At 37.8% G+C, this 20,954-nt stretch overlaps 1 protein-coding gene across 4 annotated transcripts in view; it reads left to right on the top strand.

The window, feature by feature from the left end:
* The window catches only part of HMG20A (high mobility group 20A), a 90,643-nt gene that overhangs the window by 15,785 nt on the left and 53,904 nt on the right, over positions 1-20,954 (top strand). Inside the window, exon 2 of one of the 4 annotated variants that reach the window (XM_082735965.1) lies at positions 11,841-12,031. The exons of the other annotated variants lie outside the window; for them this stretch is intronic. The gene's annotated coding sequence lies outside the window, so the exon portion shown is untranslated. The remainder of the gene's footprint in view (positions 1-11,840; positions 12,032-20,954) is intronic. 4 annotated transcript variants of the gene reach the window in all.

Below are 20,954 nucleotides of genomic sequence, written 5' to 3'. Positions count from 1 at the left end.
AAAACAATACCATTTACCATAGAATCAAAAAAAAAAATCAAACTTCAGTCCTGCAAGACCTTTTGACAGAAAACTTTGACAGAAATTAAGAGCTAATAATCTGTAGTCAGATTGGGAATCTCAGTATTATGAAGATGGACTCCTTCCCAAATTGATCTATAGATTAAATAGAATCCCTAATAAAATGCCAGATGGCTTACATACAGGGTAGAGAAAAGGAGTGACAAATTGGTTTTAAAATACACATGGACATAAAGTCCATATGGACATGGACATTAAAATCCACAAGGACTAAGCGTAGTCAAGACAATTTTAAGAACAAAGCTAAAGGACTTTCATTACCAGGTAACAGAGTTTGCTATAAAGCTACAGTAATTGGCATCATAATTCGCATGAGAATAGACAGGTGGATCTATGGAACAGAATAAAGAGTCCAGAAAGGGTCTAACATACGTGTGATGGCTTGATTTTATGACAGCAAAGGCACTGCAGCACAGTAGGGAAAGAATGGATTTTTCAATAAATAGTGCTGGATTGTGTCGGGAGAAAATAAAATGACTCTTCATTCCTACCTCACAACAAGAATCAATTCCAGTTGATTCTTAGATCTAAATATTAAAGATAAAACTTTAGGGAAAAACTGAAAATATCTTAACAATCTTGGAATAGGTGACAATCCAAAAAGGAAGGAGATTGTTAAATTGAATTATTAAAATTAAGAACTTATATTCATCAAAAGATATAACTGTTATAAGAGTGAACAAAAAAGTCAAAGAGTGAGAGTATATTTTGTAATCCATGTATCCAATAAAGGACTTGTGAAACTGCTAAAAATCAGTAAGAGAAGAAAAAAAAAAAACATTTCCAAAAGGACAAAATACTTGAATGGGTGCTCCACAAAAGAAACTCTCCAAAAACCAACATGCATCTAATAATCGTTTATCATTGAATAAATTCAAATCAAAACCATAGTGACATACCACTGCATACCCTAAGAAATGGCAAAATTTTAGAAGACTGGCAATATCAAGTACCTTGGTGTAAAACAACTGAAACTTACATGCTACTGGTAGATGTGTATACAAATCGTTAAAACTATTTTGGAAATCAGTTTGGCTATATATTCTAAAAGTGAGCATGTATATAACTGACATCGCTATTCTGGGTGTTCTGGGTGGCAGAAATCTATACATATATTCACCCAAAGACAAGAATGTACCAGAGTATTCATAGTAGTGTTATTAATAGCCTTAACATCCATCAAGTAGAAAGGGTGAATAAATTCCTGTAACAACATGGGATGATCATCAAGCATAATACTGAGCAAAAGAAGCCAGACACAAATGTAGTAACCAGACAGTATGTAGTGTATGGATAAAGTCTGAAAACAAGCAAAACAAATTTATGTCATTAGAAGTCACACCATTTACTTTTATGGGGATAATGAATGGGTGGGGTTACATGGTAGGTGAAAGTCATACTTTTCACAAGCTATGCACTTAAAATTTGTATATATTTTTTCTAACTTAGTTTACTTAACCTCCTTCAAATTACTTTAAAGCCTATGTTATTTTTTTAGTTTCCCTTCCCCCATACAAACCACATAGATAGTTTCTTATCTACAACTAGCAGTACATCAGAAGGGTCTTGCCAGATCGCTTGTAACTTCCCTATTGCCAAAAAACAGACATCTTTCACATTCTCATCTTATTTACTCTCTTGGCAACATTGGGGTTTATTTTTTTTTTTCTTCAGATACTCTTTAACACCATTCATCCCTGGTTTTCTAACTGCCTGGGTTCACATCTTTCTCAGACACCTTTGCATACTCCTCTGTTCATCTTCTAATTATTGAATTCCTCAGGGTTCAATCCTTTTTCCTTACTCTACCATCTCTCCCCAGGATATCTCTTACATTCTTGACTTAAAATACCAACCACCATATGTGCTGAAAATTCCTAAGTTCCTATCACCAGCCCAGACTTCTGAGCTCTAGGGTCTGGTATTCAGCTTCCAACTTGATATTTATCTCAAAGGCATCTTACAGTGAGCATATTCAGTCTTAAGTGCCTGGCTCTTTCCATATTTCTACATCTTCAGTCTTCCTGGTATCTATAAATCTTATCTCCATAAATATTTACTGACTTCCTAATTGGACATCTTGATTCCTAAGACCTCTCATTACCGGAGCACCTGGGTGGCTCAGTCAGTTAAGTGTCTACCTTTGGCTTAGGTCATGATCCTGGGGTCCTGGCATCAAGCCCCACATCAGGCTTCCTGCTCAGTGGGGAGCTTGCTTCTCCCTCATCTCTCCCCTCATGCTCTCTCTATCTCTGTCTCTCCCAAATAAATAAATAAAATATTTTTTAAAACCTCATTACCGTGTACATGCATGGGCACACACACACACACACACACACACCCATCCAGACCACTACTAAATTCTGTCAATTTTGCTTCCTAAATAGATCTTGAATTGACCCTCTATGCCATGTCTCCACTCCCAATATACTATTTCAAGCCACCATCTTGTTGTCATGGATTATTGCAGTAAGCTCCCCAACTGGTCCTTCTACATCCATTCTTTCTACCCATCAGTCCATTCTTCACACAGAAGTTAGAATGATCCTTAACAAGCATAAATATATTATGCCTTTCCTTAAAATTCTTCAAAGATTTGTTCTTAAGCTTTGGAGAAAACCTAAACCTTTGTCACAGCCCCACATCTCTGCAGGATATAGTTTATGCTTCTCTCTCTTTACTGCTCTCTTCTCCTGATCATTTTCTAGGCTTCTCTCACTTCCTCCAAAGCACCAAGTTCTTTCTCACCTCTATTCAGCATGAAATAACATTCAAGTCTCTTCTTTAGAGTGGTGCCTGTCCAAATGACAACTCCCACTGTTATTCTATAGCGTTCTGTTATCTTCATAGAATTTTTTTATTTTAAATTTTGTTTGTTGATATATTTGCTTGATGTCTTTCACCTCAAACCATAACTTTCATGACAACAGAGACTGTTTTGCTCCCTGTTGTAGTTCCAGTATCTTAACTAAATGCCCATGTTATATGTTTAGTAAGAACATGGTAAATGAGAAAAGATAGCATGCCACCTTAGGTAAATTATAGGTCAGGGACCATTTCATATGTGTGCCTGTACCCTGGGAACATGAAAGGGTTATTGTTTCCTCTGGTTTAGTCCTTTATTTCTTCAGAATTGCTCTCTGAGAAAGGCACCACGTAATCATTGTAATGCCTAGAGACCATTTTTGATGATAAGTCAGTCTTCTCAGTGATGTATAGTTTATGTGCTAAGCTGAGCTGTCAGCTGTGGGCAAATTTTATTTAAACCCCCAAAGAGGAATACACCTGTCCACATTTCATAGATTGGAGCTCTTAAAAACTAGAGGCAGAGTATTCTCAGTGGCAATCTTAGCTAAGTAATTTGTCTTCTTTTCTAGAGCTTCATTTTTTTTTCTTTTAATTCTTAGGGCACTGAAAAGGAAAGGTGGTCTAGTGGCATTTGCTTGCTACAGAAATTGACAATATTGTTTGTGTAAAGATTATTAGCTGTTTTTTTAATATAAGTATGTTGAAATGCCTCCACAATAAGTATATGACATAGCTTTTAATCACAAGGCAAAAATGACCACATTTCATAATATTAATATCTTCATATATGTTTCATAAGCTATGCAGAGCTATTATGATTTGATATTACAAAATAGTCTACATTTTCTTAAGAGTATATAGTTGCTTTCTTCATCTTAGACTTAGTTTTTAATTAAAATTTTAATTGTTTTTAAGATAACTTCAGTAAAATGAGATGTTTCGTTGTATGTTTGTAGAAAATAAGTCCAACAATTTGAAGCAGTTTTCAGGCTCTAGCTTGAAAAACCCCATTTTAAAAATGCCTGTTTACTACCAATGTTAGACCAGATAAATTTCATTTCAAGGGGTGCCTGGGTGGCTCAGTGGGTTAAAGCCTCTGCCTTGGGCTCAGGTCATGATCCCAAGGTCCTGGGATCGAGCCCCGAATCGGGCTCTCAGCTCACTGGGGAGTCTGCTTCCCTTCCTCTCTCTCTGACTGCCTCTCTGCCTATTTGTGATCTCTGTCTGTCAAATAAAAAAATAAAATATTTTTTAAAAAAATATTTCATTTCAGGAGGAACAGTTTTAGAGATTTATCATATTTCTTTTTTTTTTTTTTTAGATTTTATTTATTTTTTTGACAGAGAGAGATCACAAGTAGACAGAGAGGCAGGCAGAGAGAGAGGAGGAAGCAGGCTCCCCACTGAGCAGAGAGCCGATGCGGGGATCCATCCCAGGACCCTGAGATCATGACCTGAGCCGAAGGCAGTGGCTTAACCCACTGAGCCACCCAGGAGCCCCTATCATATTTCTTAATGTATAGTAAATGAGGTATTCTTTATTTCTAAGGTCTAGATACCATACTTATCCCATAAATTGAAAAAAAAAAAATGCCAGGTATTTATTGAGCATATAATCAGGGGCATGGTGGGGAAGGGGCGCAGAACAAGAATGAGGATTTTTTTTTTTTTTTAAAGATTTTATTTATTTATTTTGACAGAGAGAGATCACAAGTAGGCAGAGAGGCAGGAGAGAGAGAGGAGGAAGCAGGCTCCCCGCTGAGCAGAGAGCCCGATGTGGGACTCGATCCCAGGACCCTGAGATCATGACCTGAGCTGAAGGCAGCGGCTTAACCCACTGAGCCACCCAGGTGCCCAAGAATGAGGATTTTTTTAATGCTTTTGAAAAGCCAAGTTTCTGACATCACCATCAACATCATCATTATTCTACCTTTAGCAAAATTGTTAATTCTCTCTTGGTGAAAAAATTTTTAGAGCTTCATCCATTTGTTGATATTTGCAGATTCACCAGACATCCATAGCTATTTTCATATCGATGAAATTAGGGCTCATAGGAGTTTTAAAATGTCTGCTCTCGGGTATGACTAAATAAGTTTCTGAATTTCACAGTCCTCTGGTTGTTACTGCTGGCTTTTTCTTGAGATTTTTAAAATGTAGATCACTGACTCTAGAGCTAGTGAAATAATATAATAGAGAAATATTGAATTTCTTTCTATAGTACTATAGCAACATACAAATATGGTACACAATGGTTATAGAGAGGGAGGGGAGATTTAAGTACAGGGAACTCTGCCATATGTAAAAACAGTCTTTTCAAGCTAATTGCCAATTTAGGGAGTGTATTAAATAAACACAATGGTTTTTATGTTTATTTCAAAAAAGGGGAAAGAGGAGCTTTATTTTACCAGAAAGACAATGTCGGCTGCTAGCCATTTATTTCCTAGCAAAACAAACTGCTTGCAAAATTCTAATTGGTGGATTTCTTCTCCCTGGCGTTTAATTAAAATCATTCTCTAGCAATACATGATACTGAGGATAGTGTACAGGTTCATTTATTGTACCAAGAAAGACCTGAGCCAAGTATGTCTTTCTAGCTTTCAGCCATTACTAATTATGTGTCTTCTCTGATTTGTTTAGCATTGTCATTGGTAAGGAGCAGAGTAGATGTATTGTTTATAATCTTTCCTTTCTATGTCTATGTCACTGTTTCTAGAGTTGTATTCATTTCTGCAAAGAGCTTAATTTTTTTAGGTAAGTAAAACCTTATCATACTAGAAATTACAACTCAATTTTTGTGTGTAGCTTAATGTCTGTCATGTAATAAAATAATCCTGGTGCACAGGATTGGAATTGATCTCTATTTGCGTCCCACCTTAGAGTGCTACCCTATAAATGAATCTAGCTGCTCCATGGGGCTGGGTGGAAGACTAAGGATGAATCGGTGTAATTACATCCTTGTTATTAAAAAGTAGAAAATGGGGTACCTGGGTAGCTCAGTGGGTTGAAGCCTCTGCCTTCAGCTCGGGTCACGATCCCAGGGTCCTGGGATCAAACCCCGCATCAGGCTCTCTGCTCAGCAGGGAGCCTGCTTCCCCCTCTCTCTCTGCCTACTTGTGATCGCTGTCTGTCAAATAAATAAATAAAATCTTTAAAAAAATAAAAATAAAATAAAAAGTAGAAAATGCTTAGCCAGTGGTACAGCAACCATTTTGATATCAAGGACACTATCCTGTTAGTTAACAGTTTATCATCATTCAATAGGAGCCTTGAGTTCAAAAATTTGAAATTCAAAATGCTGTTTTTCTAATAGATTAAGTGGATTTAAGTTCAGCGGTACATCACTTTATGAGTATAATGTAATAATTGTGAGAGCTTTTTTCCTCCCAAGCACTAAATTATTAAATCGTTGCCCCCTCCCTCCCCCACTTCTTTTTTGGAACTGGACTCTCTTAGAAGGTAGGAAAAGCATGTGTGTAACCTGGTGTGTTCAACTCTTAGCTGGGCTTCATGTTTATTGTTTCAGTACTTAGTAAATATGCATAATAAAAAATAAATTGTAGCTACAGATCTGAACTTACTTTGCTATGACCCATAATAGTCTGCTCTACACTCTGCTCTTTGTTTTTTTTTTTTTTTTTTAAGATTTTTTATTTATTTATTTGACAGAGAGAGAACACAAGTAGGCAGAGAGGCAGGCAGAGAGAGAGGAGGAAGCAGGCTCCCTGCGGAGCAGAGAGCCCGATGCAGGACTCAATCCCAGGACCCTGAGATCACGACTCTAGCCGAAGGCAGCGGCCCAACCCACTGAGCCACCCAGGCGCCCTGCTCTTTGTCTTTCAAACAAATCACATCACCTAAAACTTATAACCTACTTTACTACAATAGTGCTGATGTGTTTTTGGAGCCTGGAAGGCAGATTTGAAATTAAACTGGCATCCTGGGATCTCAGTCAGTTTCATAGCTTCCCCTACCTTACTTGGTAACGCATGTATAGTAATACTGAATGGCATTTGCTCTCGAGAGATTTGGGAGTTGATGACAACAGAAATATATTGCAGGAAAGAACATAGATACTGTAATTAAGAGGGTTATGGGAGAGACTAGAAATTACTCTTTCTGAATAGTTTGTTAATCTGAAGAGGTAGACATGTGTTTCAGTACGATACTGTGGAAAATAATCTGAAAGTTCAAGAACTAAGAGTAAACTCCATCATAGGTAGAAGGCTAACGATGTATATAGAGCGTTAAATCTTATGATACTCACTTTTATTATCTTTTCATACTTACGTTCATTTCCTGAATACAAGCTAATGATATAGTTTATTGTTCTTTTATTTACTTAAAGAGAAGTTCAGGGCTGCTTTTTTTTTTTAACTGAATATTTACCAGCTTTGTGTAACAATTTATTATCAAGCCAGATTCATCTTACAACCTAGAGGATAAATTTGTAAGATATTTCATGCAGGTACAAAGAGATGGTACTAAAGATGTAAATTCAATGTAGGGAAAATACATTGTTTTAATTTAAACAAGATTTATTTATTTAGAGAGAGAGGAAGAGAGTGCAAGTGGGGTGGGGTCAGAGGGAGTGAATCCTCAAGTCGACTCTCCACTGAGTGGGGATCCCGATGAGGGGCTTGATCTCACAACCCTGAGATCATGACCTAAGCCAAAATCAAAATCAAGAGTCGGACTTTCACCTAACTAAGCCACCCAACCGCCCTATAAACTTTCCATGTTCTATTTCATTTAAATGTTCCTTTTCCCGATCCCAAAATTGGTTTAAGGTGATCATTCCCGATTACAGTCCAAATGTTACTGCTTTATATCTAATGATATCATAATGTGTAGAACATTTGAACTTTAAAGATTCAAACAAGCATAACTTTTATGCTTTTGGACAGAATTTTAAGACAAAAAAAGTAAAAATACCTGAAGATAATGGGTAGCTTCTTAAATGACTTTAAACAAGGAATGATATGCATGATTAGATTTTTTTCTAGAACGATCACTGGTAGTTGCGTGGAAACAGCTTGGAGTCAGGAGGAACAGGCAGGCAGGAGGCTGTTGGGAGTACTCGGGCCAAGAAAGCTGACGGCTTTAACTGAGACAGTAGTAACAGGAACACAGAAGAAAGGACAGAATCAACTGGGCTGGTGAGGGAATTCACCATGGCAGTAAAGAGCAGGAGAAATGCCAAAAAGGACTCCATGTTTTTAGCCTTAGTGACAGAGTAGAATACTCTAAGCCAACATGGAGAACATGGGGAATGGGACAGATTTTGAGGAAAAGATGATGGATTCAGTTTTATAGCTGTTAAGTATGAATTGCTTATAGCACATTAAAGGAATATTCCTGATAATAGAGTTTAAGTGCCAGGCATTTGATGAATAAAAAGTTGGCAGCTCCAGACGAGTTCAGAAAAGTTTGAGTTTGTCAAATGCTACACTCGGAAATCCTGGCATATTTAGTTTTCTCCTTTATTGATCAGTACATCATTGAGCAGTGTGCAGCTCAAGCCTTCAGTTCCTTGTTGTGGATGAGAATGTTTAGGTTATGTTGAGGATTTCCCTAATTCCCTAATTCAGTCTGATAGATGACCTTTACTTCAGGCTTTTAATCTATCCATATTTCTCTGCTACCTCCTTAAAACCACGAATTTCAGAGCACCTTTAGTCTTGAAAAGCACAGCCATGCAAGAATTTCTCTCCCAGATTACAATAAAGCATTACTGTTAGTAGATTTTCCTTCCTGTTCTTACTTTTATATTCTGCCTCAAAACTTCCCCAGAGTCATGAAATGAATACATTTCATTTTGCATAATTCATGTTGCAGATTTTGTAGATAATCTTGAGCCTGTCTTGATTATTGTTCTAGTCCATTCACCAAAGCACAAAATGGTAAGAATATGAGGTTGTAGCAGTGTAAAAGGACAATCACAGGTATGAAATGATAATACAGGCAAACTATTTAAACCAAATGCCGGGATGCTACTACAGTATGCATTGAGTATAAGAAAAATCTCATTCTGGTTTTACGTTTATCTCCTAAACTTTACTCTGTAGAGACTGTTGACTGCCTTAAAATACACAGTTCCATGAATGCTTCACTTGGCTCTTTGAGGTTAGAGAAATCCTTTTATGTTTATTCATGAAGCGCACACACTCTGATTCATTGCTTTAGGCATAACCAATGTTTTCCATATATTCATACATACCAAATAAGGTATGTATTGGCCAAAATAATCACCATTGGCTTGACTTACTCTTTGTCTAAGAAATACACTTCTCATCTTCCCAACCTACACATCTAATGGTAAGTATTCTTCAAATCCAAGTGAGCTGAGTATCTTTCATAAGGAACTCTGATGTATTCTAATGTATTGAGAGATGTTCCTTCCTGCTCTCATTAGCATACAGATGTGGCCAGCTATATACTGTAAATAGTGATCATTTAAAATTCACATTTTGAGTATAAATCTAATACCTGGTTACTCAGGGTGAAGCTTAATTTTAGAATACTTTGGTTGAAAGAGTAAAGTTCTACAGAGATATAGAGAAAGAGCAAATGAAAGAAATGTGGACTAATAAAAATACAAAATTACAGAATTTTTAGAGCTTAAAGGAATCTCAGCAGGCATCAGGTTAGTCTTAGGATAACTGAGGGAATACGATTTGGAAGAGGGAACACACTTGTTCTGTTTGTCCCCAGAAGAGTAGAATGAGAACCCAAGGGAAGAAGCTCTTTGGGAATGATTGGTTTGGGGTTCATTATAAAGAAAAATCAGAGCTTCTCATACATTCCCAAGAGACACATTCAGGTTGACACCTGAGCCTTGGTTGTTGAGTTGGACCTGGTGATCTCTGTGAGAACCTTTGGTCCTAGAATTCTTATTTAAACCAGTGCTTCCTTTTTTACTTTTAATTTTTTATAACTGTGGTATTTACAGGAAAGTACACAGATCTTCAGTGAATAAGTCAATGAATTTGTGCATACACACACACACACACACATCTGCAAATCTTTCCAGCACTTCAGGAGGCTCTCTCTAGTCAGTACCCTTTCTCCCCCTACCTAAGATAACTGTATGCTGATTCTGTCCCCCAAAAAGTAGCTTTACCTTTACTTAAATGTCACCTAAATGGATTCATGGAATATTTACTCTCTGCATCTGGCTTCTTCTGACATCATTCTGTCTGTGAGGTTTGTCCATGTTGCATGTAGCAGTCGTTCACTCATTTTATTGTAAGAATATATCATAATGTATCCTTGCCGCTGTTGATGAAAACATGTGTTGGTTACAGTTTGAGGCTCTTTTTAATAATGGGGCTATGCACATCCCTATTACAGGTCTTTTGGTGAACATCAGCACTCATTTCTCTAGGATATTACTAGGAATGCAGTTCCTGGTTCATAGGATAGGTTTATTTTAGCAGTTATTGACAAACAGTTCTCCAGAGGGATTGGGCATATTTAAATTCCCACCAGCAACAAACGAGAATTTCAGTTTCTTCTCATGCTTGTCAGCACTGTGTATTGTCAGTCTTTTGTTTTAGCCATTTTGGTGAATATGTTATAGTATATCTTTTTCTTTTTCTATGGTTGTTGGTCATTTGGATAGTCTCTTTTATGAAGCACTTGCTTTATTTTTATCCCTTTTTGAAAAAAAAATGGGTCATTTATTTGTAGGCATTCTTTATACATTCTGAATCTGAGTCTTTAGGGGACATATGTGTTACAAATATTATCTCCCAGTCTGAAGTTTCTCAGACTTTTTACTCTTTTAACATGGTCTTTGATAAACAGATGTTCTTAATTTTGGTGAACTTATTAATTCATCATTTTTCTTTTCTCTGGTTAGTGCTTTTTGCTTCCTCTTTAAAAAGTCTTTGCCTAGCCCAAGATTATGAATACATTTTGACCAATAATTCTTAAATACTGATACTAAACTAGATACTAAACTAAACTTCATTTCATTGGTTCACACATCAAAATAAAAAAGAAAGAAATGTATAGAATTATATTGTTTTCTACCATAATATAAATCTTTTTTTTTTTTTTTTTTTTTTTTTTTTTTTTTTTTTTTAAAGATTATATTTATTTATTTGACAGAGAGAAATCACAAGTAGGCAGAGAGGCAGGCAGAGAGAGAGAGAGGAGGAAGCAGGCTCCCTGCTGAGCAGAGAGCCCGATGCGGGACTCGATCCCAGGACCCTGAGATCATGACCTGAGCCGAAGGCAGCGGCTTAACCACTGAGCCACCCAGGCGCCCTACCATAATATAAATCTTAAACTTTTAGCATTAGCTGCGAGTAAGTAGATAATTATGACACCAAATCTGAAATTTACTATCAAGATAGACTTGTTTATTGCTATGATAACAAAACCACTGTAGGATCTCAGTGGCTTTTTTTCCTCACTCATGTTACTTTTCCAAAGTGGGTTAACAGGGAGGTATGCTATTTTTGGTCAGTTAGGCAAGGAGACTGACATAAACTCCATTGTGATATAACACGGTCACTGTAATGGAGGAGGGGAACATGGAAAATTGCTTTTGGACTCTTACTACTATGATTGACCCTCTGAGTTCCATGGTGTAATCTCACTGTGGTTCCTGAAAAGAAAACTAAAAATATTTGTGAAGAGCTATGATGACTACCACAGTTAACTTGGTTACATTACTTATCTTCTCTTTTGGTAGTTCACTATAAAATAAGTACTATTGATAGTATCTACTCCATGGTAGTTGAAGATTAAATGGGATAATACATGTAAAAGTTTTAGAATAGTGGCTGTTACTTAGTAAACATTCAAGAAGTGCTTGCTACTGTTACTGTTATCATTATTGTTATTGGGCCCTTACTATGTGGTAGATACCATACAACCTGCTTTACATGGCTTAATTCTTCAAATAACTTATGTAGTAGGTACTATTATTATCCTCATTTACAGATGAGAGAACATGCTCAGAGCTATTAACTTGCCCAGCTTCTGTAGCTGAAAATAGAAGATGGGATTTGAATCCAGGCAGTCTGATTTCAGAGCCTTCACTTTAACCATGATGCACTCGCGGAGAGCAAATAAATACTAACAGAAGAATTCAGAAATACATACTGTACTTCAGGAACCTTGTGTTTGTGTATGTACGTATATGTTCATTATTGTGATTTTATATTTTTAATATATTCCTATTTTCTGCTAGTTTGTAAAATCGTTTTTAATTCATTTAATTGAATGTAATAATTTCATGGTGTTCTGTTACAGTGTGATGAACAAACTTGAATTCATTTTGTCCTTCATTAGCAGATAAAAGAACTTGGGCCAGGGGAGGTTAGGGATCCCAGAAGACAGTTACTTAGTGGCATTAGCCTGAACTCACGGCCGAACTCCCTGACCCCAGAGTGCTTTCTGCCACCTCAGATTGCCTGCCAGTAGTTCATATGGCACATAATCCTTTCTCAAAAATTTGAGGTGTTTTGTTCCCCCTGCCCCAAAATTGTGAGTGAACTTGCTATAGAATGTCCTCATTGTTCACATTGGCACATCTTGATTTTAAGTTACTAATTTTGTCTTTTAAATATGCAAATGTTACTAAACACCCAGAACCAAATTAGATATTTGGAGAGACTTTGTAATAAGAATAAATGCCTCCAGAGAAGATGCTTCTGTGGAAAAACATGGTAATGATGAGCTTTTTCCTCTAACTAGATTTGGAGTCTGAAGGGGAAGAGATGACAGCGAAGTTAGAGATGGATTAAGTATATTCTGTTTGAAGTATATCTCAAGATATATTAGCAAGAAGTAAAATAACTTTATAAAAATCTTCTTACTTTTTCTACCAGTGACCTAAGAATATACATTGATCAACCTCAGATATATTGTAATTTTCAGAAGTAAACCTTTTAGGGAAACACCAAGCCATATTAAACACATGGTCGTGGCCTATTTTTCCATAATTAAATGGGATTTTGTATAATAATTGCAGTGTATTGTCATGTAATTTTATCTGGAAAAATAACAGTATAAATTGAGTTAACCATACATTTCTAGCCAATAGTAGAATTTCTCATTATATTGCTGTATAGTAGCAAAGGACCAGAAAGTCACAATACTTCTTTTTCTCAGTATCAAAATGTGTCCGTTATCTGCCAGGAAGGTGAACCTAATCTGTGCTATGTGGTATTGCACTCATAAGGAAATGTTTAATTTTATAAAAGTACAAGATGCTTTCCCCTGGTCTCCTCTAGTTTCAAACATTCATGTGTTAAACACTATTCTATAAAATTGAATGCAGAGTTTAAATGAATTTTTTAATATAAAACGCCAAGTTCATAAACTGCCCTCGTGCTCTTCCTGCTAGACATGTTTACTCTTCTCTGCCCTGTAGGGCTAATTCTGATTTGAGAGAGAGAGAGAGAGAATGAATATATCGCTAGAAATTCTCTCTAAGGCTCCTTTCAGCAATAAGCTATTAACTCCTCTAATGGCATATTTTCTGGAGAGGGGAGTGGAAAGAATCAGGTCAAAGAGAATTTTAGCTTTATGTGTAGCCAAACTTTAAAAAAGAAAGTGTATTCATGTATTGTGTGTGAAATTAAAATTGAAGTTTAAAAGTTGAAGTTTAAAAAATTGAAGTTTAAAAAGCCTACAGTTCTTGATGGCACTTTCCTCTTTCTTTAAAGTAACTAACCCCAGGCGCCTGGGTGGATCAGTGGGTTAAAGCCTCTGTCTTCAGCTCAGGTTATGATCCCAGGGTTCTGGGATCGAGCACAGCAGCATCGGGCTCTCTGCTCAGCGGGGAGCCTGCTTCTTCCTCTCTCTCTCTCTCTGCCTGCCTCTCTGCCTACTTGTCATTTCTGTCAAATAAGTAAATAAAATCTTTAAAGTAACTAACCCTATGACTGAATATTGGAGAGTTAAAACAAAAAGTAGAAAGTAATTACTCATAATTCGACCTAACGTAATTACTTGGAGCATTTTGGTGTGTTTTCTTCCAATTATTTTTCTTTTGTATCTGGTCTTTTAATATAAGTATAGACTCTATAGTATGCTTATAAATATTTCACTGAAAACTTTGTAACATGATTAGCAAAAAGAGCTTTCACATTCTTTTATTGTTTGTGGAGCATGTAAAGAAATACTTATTTGGTCTTCATCACATCTTTTTTGAGTTAAATAAGGTATTAGCCCCATTTTCTGTATGAAGTTATTGAAAACAGATAATCATATAATGTCTCTGCTTGGTGGTCTAGTGAATTTCTGTTCTGACAGAAGTAACTTGCACTAACACAAACAGGTAGGTGCATTTAACGCAGAAAGAAGAGGAAAATAAATCGTTCTGCACATTCTTACTCCCTGGGACCTAGACCTGCCTTACCTGACAAGAGAGTATTTGAACAGTAATAATTTCCAGAGTTATTGGAAATACAGATTTGTCAGATTTTAGTAAATACCAAGTATCTTTGACGTGGTTTAATTAGTCTGGTTATTCCTCAGATTTAAGATAATGTGGTTGTATTTTTTTTTTTTTGAAAGATTTTGTTTATGTATCTATTTGAGAGAGAAGGAGCACGAGCAGGGTGGAGGGAGAGGGAAACGGAGAAGCAGACTCCCCACTGAGCAGGGTACCTGACACAGGGCTCTGTCCCAGGACCCCGAGATCATGACCTGAGCCCAAAGCAGATGCTTAACCAACTGAGCCACCCAGGTACCCCGATAATGTGCGGTTGTTTTCCATTATGCTCAGTTAGCCACCATATAGCCAGCATTAGCTTTTGATGCAGTGTTCAGCAATTCATTCGTTGCGTATAACACCCAGTGCTCATCATAACATGTGCACTCCTCAATAACCATCACAAAGCTACCCCATCCCTCCACCCCTCTCCTTTCTGAAACCCTCAATTTGTTTCCCTTTTTTTCCACTTAAAAACAAAGGAAATAAGGGATGCCTAAGAGGCTCAGTTGGTTAAGTGCCCTTGGCTCAGGTCATGATCCCAGGGTTCTGGGTTTGAGCCTCATGGCTAGATCCCTGCTCAGTGGGGAGCCTGCTTCTCCTTCTCCCTTTGCCTGCCACTCCCCCTGCATGTGCTCTTTCTCTGAAAAATCAATAAATAAAATTTTGGGGAAAAAAAAAAGGAAATGAAATGAAACAGGTAGCTTATAATAAACCAGGAAGATAACATCCAGCCACTTGGTTGGAATTGGCCTGGGTGGGTGAGAGCCTGGAGGTTCTGTGTATGAAGGGCGAAGCCTTATCATACCGGGTAGAGTGTTCCTAGGAAACTGTACTTCTGGAGCATTAAATATGTCAAAGCTGAATTCAGGGACCATTGGTTTATTTTCTGAAGTCCTGAGTGTTGTAAAGATTCAAGTTTTAAAATAAAAAATACAGAACTATAATTCTGTTTTAAATCTCCTTTTCAGTTGAAACTGTTCTGTTAAGCACATTACAATTATGTCTTATTTGTTTTGTGATGAAAACTGAATTTCATTTTACTGTTCAAAGTGGTGAAGACTATTATTGTTTGGCCTCCCTGCAACAAAAGTGTTTTGGGTTTTTGTTTTGTTTTCTTTTTTGTCTTCAACTTTTGGGTGAAGAAAAATTCCCTACTACCCAAAGCTCTCTGTTTTTCTTTTAGGAATTCCCCCTAGGAAGAGACTTTAATTTGTGAGTTGATTAAAATGAAGAACACTTTGATGGAGTCTCTTTCCCCTTTTTTTACACTCTAGTTTTTATAAATGATCTCCAGTTTTCCTTCTCAAAGCATGTCATCTTTTAGTACTCATTGGCTTTGAAAGGGTAAAAGGTTTGGGAGTTGTTGCCTGTAATAGAAAGGAACATTCTTTCCATCTCTTCTTTGCAGTCTTGTTTCACAGCTGCAGGTTTGAGCTGAAGAGAACAGTGTAAAATATAAGAAAATAGAAGAGCACTGTTCCTTGAACCAATAAGGACCCTTCCCCTAGAACTGTTAACTAGTAAGTTTTTGTTCAGGTCAAAATACTAGGGACCTTTGTTTCTTCTGCTCTCTCATGTATTGCTTTCCTCAGATTTAGGCTTGAACCATTTTGTTTTAGAGCAAGAAAGGAATCCTGTCTACCTCCCTGATATGAAATTGGATTCCAAACATGTGAGTACCCCGTGCTAAGTGTTTCCTTCCCAGGCACTTACTCAGCTGGTATTTTCTGCTGCCTTCAGATCTCCACTGCATCTGTGAATTTATTATGATAATGAGCAGTTAGCTGGTCACTCCGTCTGTTCAATTCATCTGTCTACTCCCTGTTTTTCTCATAGATTTAAATAAATATCTTGACACACATCAACTACAGCCTTTACAAGTTTTTACTGTTTGTCCATCTGTCCTGCTGGTACGTCATGAACTGTAAAAGGAAAAGAATTTCTTGTCAACCTTATTTAGTTCTGTCCTCAATCCATATCATAGTTACATATAATAAACTGTGAAAAGCCTTATTTTTCAGCTTTAAAACTATTTTTGGACTCGTTTAAAATTCATTTCCCCTGTTGATAAACATAAAATTCCTCTATTCTAATATACCCTCCATGAGACTCACCAAGAAGTAAGTGCAAAAATATACATATGTGTCTTCACCAAATAAGAACATTAACTTTCTGCATTTTATACTTAATTGCATTGGTTTTCCAAATGTAAGATTAGATTATAACATTGCATATTGTTGAAAACACTTCTTTGTATATCATAACGGCCTCCTACCGGGAGTATGCCCGTTAGGGTGTTCCTCTTCCCCACCTTTCTTGTACCTCTCCACCCCCACCTCATACACACCCACCTTTTTACTGTTTCATAGTACCCAAGTGTCCCAGGAAATTGTTTGGCAAAGTACTCTACCCAGATAAAGTAATGCCAAGTCTTACTGAATTCCTTGAACTCTTAGTTCTGGTATTAGGCCAGAAGTTGTCTTACTCAGGCGGTTATCTCCTTGTTTACTAATAATAAAAAGCAGCGCTTAGATAGTCTGTGTAGGAAGGGCCACTTGGGACCCACCGTCCACCATGAAAAAGCCAGATCGGTGGACTGTGAACTCAGAAGACAATACCCTGCTTCTAAAGGAAAGATTTTTTGCTTTGTAAGAGGTAAATATTTTCCCCGTGTTATTTCTGTGCTTTACGCCTAATATGTAACTCTATTGCTAGATGTTTGGAGTTTTCTTTTTTTCTCAAAACACATTTTGTGTCCTATGATAACAATGTGCTATCAGGGTTCCAGTATCAGGGGGAAATTCACGTACAGTAATCAAGCTGTCTAAAAGGAAATCTGAACAGTGTTCGGTTTCTTTTGATGATCTAATACATCCATGTTTTTAAAAGAAAATATCTGACTAAAAGTTTACAAAACTTTTACTTCAAAAAATCACTGATAGAGATGATTTTTTGCCTCTTCTTCCCACTTCTTGTTGTTTTGAGAACAGTATCTCTAGACCAACGACCATAACATACTGTAAAATCCGATAAAGCAAATCTGTGTACTGCTTGATGCCAAGCACAGTCTTGGTCACACAGTAAAGGTGCTCAACAAATATTTGTTGGTAAAATGTAAACTCTGCAAGCATTTGCATTAAAAGGAGGCTGGATTATTTCCTTTGTGGCCCCAAAAAACACCTACAATATTTAGCTTCACAAAAATTGCAAGTAGCATATTGTTAGTATAGCCCACCCTTTACCACTAAACAGGTTATGATTCTACAGCTGAAATATGTCCTAACCTTTTTTTTAGTTACTTTCAACTGAGAGACTGGTTCTACCTTCAAATCAAGAATCTGACCACTTCTCCAGGGGCGCCTGGGTGGCTCAGTGGGTTAAAGCCTCTGCCTTCCGCTCAGGTCATGATCCCAGGGTACTGTGATCAAGCTCTGCATCAGGCTCGCAGGGAGCCTGCTTCCTTCTCTCTCTCTGCCTGCCTCTCTGCCTACTTGTGATCTATATCAAGTAAATAAATAAATCTTAAAAAAAAAAAAGAATCTAACCACTTCTCACCACCTTCACTACTGCCACTGTGATCCAAGCCACCTTCATCTTTCAGGTGGATTATTGCAGTAGATTTCCAAATGAACTCCTTATTCTACCTTGACTTTCTCCATTGGAAACAGCAGGCAGAGTGGTCCTAGAAATGTTAGATACTATGTCTTACTCAGAACCTCTAGTGGCTTCTCATCTCAGAGCAAGAAGCCAAAGTCCTTACTATGACTGACAGATCCCTGTGCTGTCTGGTCCCTCGTCAGCTCTCAGATCTCATCTACTGTTTTGGCCCCTATTTTCGTCCAGCCACATTTGCTTCCTTTCATCACATTCAGTATCCTCCTTTGCACTGGTTGTTTGCCCTGCCCTGACCGTTCTAGCCTCACATACATGCATCACTCTCTCCTTCCCCTCCTGTAGGCCTCAGTGAAGTCTTTCCTGGCCTCTATCTAGAATTCCAAACACCCGCTTCCCTTGAACTCTTCCTAGCCTCTTCACTGGCTCTATTTTTTTCTTAGTGCGTATCACTATGTGACATTATTTGTTTTACTTTTTTTTTTTTTTAAGATTTTTTATTTATTTATTTGACAGACAGAGATCACAAGTAGGCAGAGAGGCAGGCAGAGAGAGAGAGAGAGGAGGAAGCAGGCTCTCTGCTGAGCAGAGAGCCCGATATGGGGCTCGATCCCAGGACCCTGGGATCATGACCTGAGCCAAAGGCAGAGGCTTTAACCCACTGAGCCACCCAGGCGCCCTGTTTTACTTTTTTTAATCTTGTTTTTTGTCTCTCTGTCCCAGTGTACTGTAAGCTGTGTGAGGGCAGGGATTTTTGGCCTGTTTTGATCACTGCTTCTATCTCAGTACACAGAAAGTGCCTCGAATGTTAGATACTCAATAAATATTTGTTCTGTGTGCTGGCAAGGTTGCAGAGAAAGGGGAACCCTCCTACACTGTTGGTGGGAATGCAAGCTAGTGCAACCACTCTGGAAAAAAGCATGGAGGTTCCTCAAAAAGTTGACAATAGAGCTACCCTATGACCCAGCAATTGTACTACTGGGTATTTACCCTAAAGATATAAACGTAGTGATCCAAAGGGGCATGTGCACCCGAATGTTTATAGCAGCAATGTCTACAATAGTCAAACTATGGAAAGAACCTAGAGCCCCATCAACAGATGAATGGATAAAGAAGATGTGGTATATATACACAATGGAATACTATGCAGCCATCAAAAGAAATGAAATCTTGCCATTTGCAACAACGTGGATGGAACTAGAGGGTATCATGCTTAGTGAAATAAGTCAATCGGAGAAAGACAACGATCATATGATCTCCCTGATATGAGAAAGTGGAGACGCAACATGGGGGGCTTGGTGGGGGTAGGAAAAGAATAAATGAAACAAGATAGGAAACAAGATAGGATCAGGAGGGAGACAAACCATAAGTGACTCTTAATCTCACAAAACAAACGGGGTTGCTTCGGGGAGGGGGGTCGGGAAAGGGGGGTGTGGTTATGGACATTGGGGAGGATATGTGCTATGGTGAGTGCTGTGAAGTGTGTAAACCTGGCGATTCACAGACCTGTGCCCCTAGGGTTAAAAATACATATGTTTATTTAAAAAATAAAAATAAAATTGATTAGAAAAAAAATTAAAAAATATTTGTTCTGTGAATGAATCCATTTCTTTATTGTTTAATTCCTACGCATGGGATGCTTAGGTGGCTCTGTTGGTTAAGTGTTTGCCTTGGGCTCAGGTCACAATCCCAGGGTGCTAGGATCAAGTCCTGCATTGGGCTCCCTGCTGAGCAAGGAGCCAGCCTCTCCCTCTGCCTGCTGCTCCCCTGCTTGTGCCCCTGCCCCTCCACCCCAATAAATAAAAGCTTTAAAAAATAATAAAAATATTTCCTATACTACCCTACCAACATTTTTTTTTAAAGACTTTGTCAGAGAGAGAGAGGATGCTAGCAGGCAGATTGACAGGCAGAGGCAGAGGGAGAAGCAGGCTTCCTGCTGAGCAAGGAGTCCGATGTGAGATTTGATTCCAGACTATGGGGGATCATGACCCGAGCCAAAGACAGCTGCCTAACCAACTGAGTCACCCAGGCATCCCTACCCTACCAACATTTTAAAAAATTAATAATAGGAGTGACTGAGTGGCTCAGTTGATAAAGCATCCAACTCTTAAATTTCGGTGCAGGTCAATCTCAGGGTGGTGAGATCCGGCTCCACACTAAGTGGGGAGTCTGCTGGAGATTCTCCCTCTGCCTCTGCCCCTCCTGCTGCTCACACTCTTTCTTAAAAAGGTAAATCTTAAAAATGTATATGTATAAATTAATATTTATACTTACAGGAGCATAGGCTCTAGATTTTAGGAATAGAGAGCCCCCACCAAACCCCCAGCCTAACACACACCTCCTTATGCCCTTATCTTGAAGTAACCCTAAGCCTTATATGTATATGTCAGTTCTCGCCCCCATACTAACTACCCCATCTTAAAAAAAAAAAAGGTATTTAATTATCTTTTTCCTTCTCATCTCCCGTATCAAAACCTGCAGTGAAAGAGTTCTTAACTGAATTTCACTTAACTGAACCCCAGTTAACTGCCTGATGGGATTAGCCAGTGTTCTTATTCCCTCTGTAAAACATATTGATTAATGCTTACAGCCTTCTGACTGCTCTTAGCTTAATGTTCACAGCTGGTAGACTGTTCTCTAGTAAGCCTTTGTGCTTTCACCTACTCTAGTTAAATTGCACGCATATCAAAATCAGTTGTATTTATTCTTAAGCATGATTATAGCAGGTCTATCTTACTATAAATTGCATATTATAATATATAATATTTATGATAATTTTTAATTAATAAACTTTATGTTTTATAGACGTTTTAGGTTCACAACAAAATCAAGCAGAAAGTACAAAGAATTCGCACATATTCCCTGTCCTCACACATGCCATACTCCCCTCCACCATCAACATCTCCAGCCAACACCATATATTTGTTACATCCGTGAGCTTAATTAACACAATCATCACCCAAAACGCTAGTTTACATTAGGGTTCACTCTTGGTGTGG

Source organism: Mustela nivalis (assembly GCF_964662115.1).
Source record: "Mustela nivalis genome assembly, chromosome: 6".
NCBI classification, from domain to species: Eukaryota; Metazoa; Chordata; class Mammalia; order Carnivora; family Mustelidae; genus Mustela; species Mustela nivalis.
This window is presented reverse-complemented; position numbering and strand designations above follow the sequence as displayed.